Source organism: Balaenoptera borealis (genome assembly GCF_965194805.1).
Source record: "Balaenoptera borealis genome assembly, chromosome: 8".
In the NCBI taxonomy this organism is placed as follows: domain Eukaryota; kingdom Metazoa; phylum Chordata; class Mammalia; order Artiodactyla; family Balaenopteridae; genus Balaenoptera; species Balaenoptera borealis.
The window spans coordinates 43,744,946-43,754,983 of NC_138865.1; the positions used below are offsets into that span (position 1 = coordinate 43,744,946).

Genomic DNA, 10,038 nt, shown 5'->3' on the forward strand with positions numbered 1-10,038 from the left:
TGTGGCCGCCTGGGGCTTGCTGAGTCGGCACCGACAAATACTTGGTTTCCCTTTTCCCTGGGCTGCTGTAATCTTAAACCGCCGGCAGCCCGAGGCCTATATTTATAGAGAAACGCACGTTCCGGAGGCCGCCGTGGGCACCACTGGCTTTCCTCTGGAAGAATTTTTGTAATTTGCAGGACAGTCCTCGTTTTAATTTTCTTCATTTTTTGAAATTGGGAGCTTCAAGATCAGGACAGCTGAAAATTACAAACTCCCAGGGAGGGCCATATTGTTTTTGAGAGCCGTTTGTCTGCGGTTTGGCAGTCTCGATCTCGTCCGAGCCGTCCCCGAACTCCTCTCCCGCCCTCGGAGCCGACTCCAACTTCTCTGAGCTTCACTGCCACCTGTGAGCCTCGGCACGGGCCACGGCTCGGAGCGGAGCCCCCTTTGTCCTGTGTGGTCCCTCTAAGAAGTCCTCCTGGTGGGGCTCAGGGTGCTGGGGGCTGGGGAGATGAACGCTGTGGCCAGAAGCTACCGCATGGCCTCCTGCACGTGGGTGCCCTGCACTAGGACGTCACCGAGGTCATCCTGTACGGAAAGTTCAGTCCTGCGGGGCCTGTGCTGTCCGTCTGGGTCTGCCGCAATATGATCACCTGCCGTGCCCAGGGTTATGCCTACGTCAACTTCCAGCAGCCGGCTGACGCTGAGCGGGCCTTGGATACCATGAACTTTGATATGATTAAGTTAAAGCCAGTCCGTATCATGTGGTCTCAGAGGGATCCTTCTTTGAGAAAATCTGGCGTGGGAAATGTCTTCATCAAGAACCTGGACAAATCTATAGATAAGAAGGCACTTTATGGTACTTTTTCTGCTTTTGGAAACATTCTGTCCTGCAAGGTGGTGTGTGATGAGAACGGCTCTAAGGGTTATGCCTTTGTCCACTTGGAAACCCAGGAGGCTGCTGACAAGGCCATTGAGAAGGTGAATGGCATGCTCCTCAATGGCCACAAAGTGTTTGTGGGCAGATTCAAGTCTTGAAAAGAGTGGTAAGCTGAGCTTGGAGCCAAAGCCAAGGAATTCACCAATGTTTATTTCAAAAATGTTGGGGAAGAGGTGGATGAGGTGGATGATGAGAGTCTGAAAGAGCTATTCAACCAGTTTGGTAAGACTCTTAAGTGTCAAGGTGATGAGAGATCCCAGTGGGAAATCCAAAGGTTTTGGCTTTGTGAGTTACGAAAAACACGAGGATGCCAATAAGGCCGTGGAAGAGATGAATGGAAAAGAAATCAGTGGGAAAGTCATTTTCGTCGGCTGTGCACAGAAGAAAGTGGAACGGCAGGCCGTGTTAAAGCGAAAATTTGAACAGATGAAACAGGAGAGAATTAGTCGCTATCAGGGGGTGAATCTCTACATTAAGAACTCGGATGACACCATTGATGATGAGAAGTTAAGGAAAGAGTTTTCTCCTTTTGGATCAATCACCAGTGCCAAGGTGATGCCGGAGGATGGGAGAAGCAAAGGGTTTGGCTTTGTCTGCTTCTCATCCCCTGAAGAGGCAACCAAAGCAGTCACGGAGATGAACGGACGCATCGTGGGCTCCAAGCCACTGTATGTCGCCCTGGCCCAGAGAAAGGAAGAGAGAAAGGCTCACCTGACCAACCAGTATATGCAGCGGGTGGCCGGGATGAGAGCGCTCCCCACCAATGCCATCTTAAATCAGCTCCAGCCTGCAGCTGGGGGCTGCTTTGTGCCAGCAGTTCCACAGGCTCAGGGAAGACCTCCATATTACACACCTAACCAGTTAGCACAGATGAGGCCTAATCCACGCTGGCAGCAAGGTGGGAGACCTCAAGGCTTCCAAGGAATGCCAACTGCTATGCGCCAGTCTGGGCCTTGTCCAGCTCTTTGCCATCTGGCTCCAACTGGTAATGCTCCGGCCTCTCGCGGCCTCCTTACTACCGCTCAGAGAGTCGGGTCTGAGTGCCTGGACTGCTTGGCTATGGACTTTGGTGAGGCTGGTGCCGCCCAGCAAGGGCCGACTGACAGCTGCCCGTCTGGAGGTGTTCCCACAGCTGGGCAGAACCTAGCGCCTCGTGCTGCTGTTGCTGCCGCTGCTCCTCAGGCTGTTGCACCTTACAAATATGCCTCCAGTGTCCGCAGCCCTCACCCTGCCATCCGGCCCCTGCAGGCACCCTAGCCTGTGGTTCACGTGCAGGGGCAGGAGCCGCTGACCGCCGCCATGCTGGCCGCAGCACCCTCCAGGAACAGAAGCAGATGCTGGGTGAACGTTTGTTCCCACTCATCCAGACGATGCACTCAAACCTGGCTGGGAAGATTACGGGGATGCTGCTGGAGATTGACATCTCGGAGCTGCTGCACATGCTGGAGTCCCCCGAGTCTCTCCGCTCCAAGGTGGATGAAGCTGTGGCCGTCCTACAGGCTCATCATTGCCAAGAAACAAACTGCCCAGAAGGTGGGCGCTGTCGCTGCTGCTACCTCTTAGACAAGGACAGACTGATTCAAAAGCCAAATAAACCCTCATGGAATTCAGCTCAAGGTTTGAAGACGTCCTAGCTTGTCCTATGGACCTCAGCACCAAGAACCACAAATCGCAAATTTAATAGGTCATTTTGTATCAAAAGGTCAATTATGACGCGCCTAGAATTTTTCAATTAAAAGAATATATTCTCTGGGTTCTGATATGGCCCAGACAGTGTTAACTTTTTCTTTTTCTATTGTAAGTTTTGATTTTTTCCCCCCAGAAATTGGTTTTATTTGATGTACCCAAGTCTTGTTTCTCAATAAAGAAAAAAATCTCCATTAAAAAAAAAAAAATCCCACTTTGAGTCATCCTCTAATACATGAGATATTGACCAAAAAAATTGGTATTAGTACCACTTTTATTCATCATCACAGTTAAGTTGCTCTTGTCTCATTGTAAAACTCATAGGTTATGATGTCAGATTCATAGAAGAATGGTTTTTTTTTTTTTTTTAATGAAGGGCAGGGATCTGTGGATCTGCCCCTAGCTGGGTATCTGCCTCTGGTGTGTGGGCCTTGGAGTTGTTTTTTTTTTTTTTTTTTTAATATGATGAAAGCTTTTATTTATTTATTTATTTATTTATTGGCTGTGTTGGGTCTTCGTTTCTGTGCGAGGGCTTTCTCTAGCTGTGGCAAGCGGGGGCCACTCTTCATCATGGTGCGCGGGCCTTTCACTATCGCGGCCTCTCTTGTTGCGGAGTACAGGCTCCAGTCGCTCAGGCTCAGTAGTTGTGGCTCACGGGCCTAGCTGCTCCGCGGCATGTGGGATCCTCCCAGACCAGGGCTCGAACCCGTGTCCCCTGCATTGGCAGGCAGACTCTCAACCACTGCGCCACCAGGGAAGCCCAGGAGAATGGTTTTTGCTGTTCATTGTGTTGTTCACCTTGTTTCTGTTTCTCTAAACTCATTGAGACCATCTGAGGTACTGCTGATGGCTACAAACATGCATTTAAGACTTTTGAGAGAACACAGCTCAGGAGGGAGATTACAGTGATAACAATTAGGAGGATAATACCAAGATACTGAAGTATATTGCTTAGCCAGGGCCCTCATGAACCAAACCAGTTGGTATCAAATAAATCAAATAATGTATTTACCTAGAGGATATCAACCTCCAGGTTTTAGCCAAGTGGCTTGTTTGTTAATTTCTCATATTTGCTACAATACCAGAGGTGTCCAGGTACAGAGGAGGTGTTTGCTATGGCACAGACTTCTCCTTTTCAGCCAGTAAGTACTCTAAAGCAATTCTATTATCTAAAAGCACCTTAGGAAGAAAGTCTAGAGACTTCTGTTGTGTGTTAAGGAACAATGTCCTCCCATGCATTAACAGAGAGAAAAAGCAAGTAGCAAAAGGAATAAAGATTTCATATTAGAGATGAAGATATTGATTTATGATTTTGGAAGAGCTGTCCCCCTCAAGATGCCATCTGCTTCTGAAGAAAAACTTCCCTAGAAGTCAATTTTAATTTTAGATCTCCAGCTGGTGTTCAGTTCCAGGAGTCTGAAGGAGACCTTTTAAATTGGAGGAGGTGAACCCAAGGGTCAGATCTCTGAAGTTTGGCTGTCATTTGGATAGTGAGGAGAACCTGGTATGGTCCCTTCCATGGAGTTCAAGGGAAGTCTTTGTTCTTAGTGATTCCAAATCAGAAGGGTGGGAGATCCTGTCTGCAGGCTCTGGAGGGAGGGGGGTGTCCCAGCAGGTCCCACCATGGTCACTAGAACCTGTGGAGGAGGAAAAATAATTTCTCCCCTACCCTTTATTGTGAGTGCTTGGCTGAGACCCCTTTCTTCTGCGGTACCTCATAAATGGATAAGCTTATCCTCTACTGTGGCCATTATAATTCAAGATTATCTTTGGTAACGTTAACCTGGTTGTTCAGCCTTAAAACAAAATTTTATTCCCCTGAGGCCTCAAACTGGACCCAGTCCAGCTTAAGTCAGACACATTCTAACCTTGTACCCAGTACCGTTTCTAAGTCAGATCCACTCTGGCTCTGGACAGTTTCCAGAGCCAGTAGGGGGAAAAAAAAAAAAGCTTTAAGTCTGAAAGCTCATAATGAAAAACCTACAGAGGTAGGATCTGAGAGGGATTTACCATCACCTCCAGAGGCAACAAGACAGCAGCAAACTCAAAGGGGCACAGCAGGTACCTTCGCCTGCTTGATCTTTGTTCCGGGGACTGTCAGCAGTCTCCTTCAGTTCCCTCTTCTGACATCAGAACCATTAAAAGATAAACTGAGGCATATTAAAAATTTTAAGAATTTATTTGAGCAAAAATCTATTTGAATTGGGCAGTGCCAAACTGAAAGTGGTTAGGTACGCTCTCCTGACAGGATCTCGGGGAGAGGCTTTTATAGAGATAAGGGGGAAGCAAAGTAAGAAAATTGTTGATTGGCTATAACCTAAAATCTACTTGGCTGTTTGTGATTGGTTATCTTTAGCATTTTGATTTTGTAACCTTGAGGCATTTACAGGCTTATATTTTGGTTTGCTTATGTAGGCTGTCATAGCATTAGAGCCACACCAGCCTAGTAACCTCCTTATTTAATTATTCTAACATAATACTAAAGAGCTAATTGAAATGCTATTATAAGACATGGAAATGATAACATTATTCTACAATGGAACATATACACCTTGAAAATCTGCAGTGGATATGCTAAGAGACACTTTTTTTTTCTGCAAAAAACACAATTTTAATCTATAAATTAACTTTGATAGAGTTAGGTAATATTTACTTTTGGTAATTGGTAATGGCTATAGTATCTTACTTGCTAAGAAAGCTCATAAAGGTTATGATGTTGGCTTGAAACCAATTAGAGAGATTTCATTCCTTCCTTTCTTGATATTTATGATTTTGTCTGGTGAGTTATTTGAAAGCATGATGTGTTGGAAAGCATCTGTGAAGTCACTCAATGTCTGTTGCCGTAAGCTCCAGTGCTGTTTTTGTTTTAAAGTAAAACCCTCAGATTATTAATACTTTATTATCATTTCTATTAGTGGACTGATTCCATAGATGAGTGTTCACATTGTGTTAGCATCTGCATAGGCTAATTATCACCACCGCATGTCAGAAAGGCCAAGAAAATGTTGGGGAAAGAAAATTAAATTATTGTTAAATCTGAAATAATTGTTCAGCTTTGCCTCATATAGGATGTAGCATATATCTTGAAAATAATGGGAATAAGTAAACAAAACCACCTATGTAATAAATACTGCTTCTATAGATAGATGTGATAGAAATGAGCAACAACAAAATATGTATCTTGTAGAACAATATATAGTAATGAATTAGATAATTCCTGTTAACCTGTTCACAATAAGTAGGAAAAAAAGCCTATGGCTCAGAGTATAACTGGTGATCATTTATTACTTCATTCCTTTTTTTTTTTTTTTAAGAAATTCACGTTCTTTTATTTATTTATTTATGACTGTGTTGAGTCTTCGTTTCTGTGCGAGGGCTTTCTCTAGTTGCGGCAAGTGGGGACCACTCTTCATCGCGGTGCGCGGGCCTCTCACCATCGCGGCCTCTCTTGTCGCGGAGCACAGGCTCCAGACGCGCAGGCTCAATAATTGTGGCTCACGGGCCCAGTTGCTCCGTGGCATGTGGGATCTTCCCAGACCAGGGCTCGAACCCGTGTCCCCTGCATTGGCAGGCAGATTCTCAACCACTGCGCCACCAGGGAAGCCCATTACTTCATTCTTATAACATAGCTCGTCGGTCAGACTTACCTTTATTTGGATAATAGTAATTATGATAATAATTATAGTAGCAGAAATGAGATATGCTTGCATATCTACTTCAATACCTAGGGTATAATAGTAATGTGATATATAATAAACCCTAAAATTCCAATCGATATTGTGGCTTAGACTATTTTTATGCAGCTAAAGAATTTTTTACTGAACAGTATGTTACAATATGTGAAATTATTCCAAACATATGTACTTCAGGATGTGTAATCAATTAGAATGAATGTTGTTATTAAGTTAAGGTCTCCACCTTCTGTGGGATCAAAAGATTACATTTGGTTAAGATAATCTCTGCTACAATTATAGAAAGACTTTCTACTAATAAAACTGCAATAATCAATAGAAATCAAAGAAGTGGTGTCTGGTATTGTGATGTAAAAGGTGGCATTATGTTAATTAGTTGCAGTAACAAATTGATGGTGCCTAAAATTGTCGAGACCCCTATTAGATGAGGGGAGTAGATAGTTAAATCTATTGTGCCTACAGGTATTAGATTGCCAGCTAATAAAAGGGTGCATTGTTCACCCTGTTCTTGCTTTGACTTCTGCTGTTGTTGATGCAAGTAGTAAAAGGAATCATGGGAGTAATAATCCAGAGCTTATTTATTTTTTAGAATGCTGTATCTGATGCACCTATCATTAGTGGTGTTAATGAGTTTCAAAGTCCTCCAATCATGTTGGCATTGCTATAAAGAAAATTATTACTAAGACCTGAACAATAATAACCAATTATAAATTTAAATAATTTCTAATAAAATCCTCATTGATTAAAATCAGCCTAAATTAGCTGTCTTGATTAGTGATCTCTACTATTCTATCTAGTTTAAAAACCAAGTAGTCAATATACAGAAGTGACCACTTTGTGATTTGTTGAGAATAGTCAAGAGTAGATAAATTTATGTAAAATGGCTAATAATAAACTTTATATGGCAGATATAAGGACAGAGGCTAATTCTTCATTTTACCAAACTGGGAGGTTTAACTTACATACTGAATTGCAAGTTCCAAGAAGCAGTTAAATAAAACCTTGTTTCGGTTTCTCCTGCCTCTCTCTACAAAAGTTAGAAGTAGATCAAAGCCAGTATTGAGGGAAGGTGGTTATCAATGTAAATGACACATATGCATATATTTGTAATTATTATTACATATAACAGAATAATTGCTAATGTGACCTCATGTGGAAATTATATTACACACATAGGGCTCCGATTAGGGTACATTCTGAGCTTAACTGATTACATGGCTAAGCTTGATATGGACAAATGGTATTTTGAGACTTAACTCTGTTAGTAGATATGGTCTTGGTGTGCGCATTCAGATTGTTTATGCAAGGTCAGGACAAGAATAGTTAATAATCTATACTAGTATTGATAAAGTTAGAGGTCAAAGTTGTTCTTTGATGTATCATTTCATGACATCTGCAGTTGGTTGAAGTCCATAAAGACCTACAATATTTGGTTCTTTCTGAAATTCAATGTGACCTAAGTTTTTTGTTGAAGCATTAAGAAGGCCAAGGTAAATAGAATACGGAAAATTAGTAATTATAAATTAACTAGAAACTTGTTTATTAAAACTAAAACGTTGAACTCCTGAAAACAGTTTTACATTATTACTGGATTCTATCACCTAGATGAGCGCAATTCTTGACTTATTTAATATCTAGTATCTGGCTCTTTTGTGTAATGGACCTTATTGCTTAAGTCCTTTCATAATGTGAGATATCTTTATATAAAGAGGAACCAAGTGGAAGTGTTCTGATCTGAATTCAGGTCACACAGAATTTTTAATGATGGAACAAAGGAACCTTTTAAATAGAAGTTACATTTTTAGAATATCTGGATACAACAATAAAACAATAAACCTTAACATCAATTTGACCTCTAAAATAGGATTTTATTATTTCCATTTGAGAACTCTGTTCCATGGTGAAAATTTTGAGTAAATTAATAATAGTTATATATTTAGAGTAATTAGTCTACATTTGATCATTTGGTGGCTTTTCTATACTCTGAGGTCACCTCAACCAAAATAATTCAATTTATGATTAGTTACTTAGATAACTAATTTTCATATTTAATTAATAAATTTAAGTTTTATGTGTTTTAGTAAGTAGAGGGAAGGTTGAATGTTTATTAAGTTACTTTAACTTCTTTTAATCTTTCTTTACTGCATATTTGTTTTAGGTTAACAGTATATTGAACAAATACATTCAAAAATTTTTTTCTATCTATTCTCTAGCAATAGCTTATTTATTTTGGCAAGGGACTACGCAAAAAATTATTTCTTATTACTTATATTAATTTTTTTCCTGCATATGTAGTTAATCCAATACTGTGTTAGGAGGTGGTTTTGCTTGTAGGTATTTAGCATGGTTGTGCTGGTGTGCACTTGTAATTGGTGCTGCTCTTAAGCCAGTTACAATTTTATGAGTAATTACTCTCCCAGGATGGTTTTATTCTATTTCAAATGATCTGTACATCTTCTGGTTAACGTTTAAATTTACATTAGGATTTATTCTTCTTTAGGTAAATTCAAAGTTGAACTTAAATTCTGCTTCGGATAACCAGCTATCACCTGGCTCAGGTTGTTTTTTTTTTTTTTCCCCTCTACCTGTAAGTTCGTCCCATTATTTTGTCATAGAGAAAAATGTTTCCATATTAATTGTTTACAAGTAGCTTGTTTGTTTTCTTTCTGTGTTTTAAGTTAAAGTTCTCTGTTTATTATGTTCTAGTTAATTCATTATGCCTAAGTATAAGAGTTACTCTTTCCTTCTGTTTTTGGTTTTGAACCTTTAATGAGAAAAATTATAATATTGAGCTCAAGAGTACCATGTTTGTACGTCACTGGGTCAAGGGTTGGGGATTCAGCTAGAACTAGCAAATAGGTTATACATAAACAAAGATACATGCGGTCACAGAATGAAAAACTGCTGCCTGGCACAATTATGTCTCAGTTTTCTTATCACTCATGTTGGGGATCGTGTAGCCGACGAGAATAGACATCCACACTCTGGGTGCCCTCCAACACATCTGCCTCCAGCAGCATGTGGTGAATCTTCATCAGAAATTTCTCATCACACTCATACCCTTTAATTGGACCTTTGGGTACCTCACGCAGGTGCAAGGTATCTGCCATCTACAGAAACACTGCTTACTTCACCTTGGGTATCACTCACCAAGAAGTTTAGATTGAACTTCACTGGGTTGATGCAGACCTCGGTGGCCTGGAGATGCAGGAGGAAGCCATGGGCACTGCCCCCACCTCTCCTTTCACCTGTGACCTCGGAGAGTTATGAGTGAGCAGCTTACGTTAGCCACCAAGCCATCTTGCCAGGCTGAACAGGAAGTAGGTCGGCACTCCTGCCTGTGTCACTTCCGGGATGCTCCCCTTGCTATATCCTGTTGGATGGCTGGTAGGAGCAGAACTGGGGAACTTGCTGGAACTCTTTCCTCTTTTTAATGTTTATTTATTTATTATTATTATTATGTTTTACTTAATGACATACTTTCCCTAACATCTAACTTAGATTTTTCTCTTCCATACTATACTTTTAGATATTTGGTATAATTATTAGTAATAGTTGTATTTGCTTTATTAGTAGTAATTGTATTTTTTTAGTTTGAGCTAGGATTGGTTCAAAGTGGTTTCAAGTTTAGTTTAAATTCCCCAACTGCATGCTTGGTGCTTTTAAGTTTAAACTGCACTTTAGTTTGCCCAAGTGACTTTCTAGTGTACTTACCATTGTTATTGTATTAGATTTTTT

General features: G+C 41.0%; 1 pseudogene across 1 annotated transcript; it reads left to right on the top strand.

Annotated features, from left to right (window-relative positions):
• Positions 1-493: 493 nt before the first annotated feature.
• Positions 494-5,897, top strand: LOC309633516 (polyadenylate-binding protein 4 pseudogene; annotated as a pseudogene). Its single transcript has one exon. The product of its transcript is annotated as a polyadenylate-binding protein 4 pseudogene (transcript).
• The last annotated feature ends 4,141 nt before the right edge of the window (positions 5,898-10,038 follow it).